At 47.7% G+C, this 287-nt stretch overlaps 1 protein-coding gene across 2 annotated transcripts in view; it reads right to left on the reverse strand.

The window, feature by feature from the left end:
• Positions 1-287, reverse strand: part of LOC110442253 — an 8497-nt gene that overhangs the window by 3955 nt on the left and 4255 nt on the right. The window lies entirely within an intron of this gene.

The following is a 287-nucleotide window of genomic DNA, read 5'->3' on the forward strand; positions in this document are numbered from 1 at the left end:
CACTCCCCTATCAACAGCATAGGAGGATCAAGGGAAGGTCATCGGAGTTATAGCACTCCCCTATCAACAGCATAGGAGGATCGAGGGAAAGTCATCGGCGTTATATCACTCCCCTATCAACAGCATATGAGGATCAAGGGAAGGTCATCGGAGTTATATCACTCCCCTATCAACAGCATAGACGGATCAAGGGAAGGTCATCGGAGTTATATCACTCCCCTATCAACAGCATAGGAGGATCAAGGGAAGGTCATCGGAGTTATATCACTCCCCTATCAACAGCATAG

Source organism: Mizuhopecten yessoensis, unplaced genomic scaffold (assembly GCF_002113885.1).
Source record: "Mizuhopecten yessoensis strain PY_sf001 unplaced genomic scaffold, ASM211388v2 scaffold716237, whole genome shotgun sequence".
Lineage (NCBI taxonomy): Eukaryota > Metazoa > Mollusca > Bivalvia > Pectinida > Pectinidae > Mizuhopecten > Mizuhopecten yessoensis.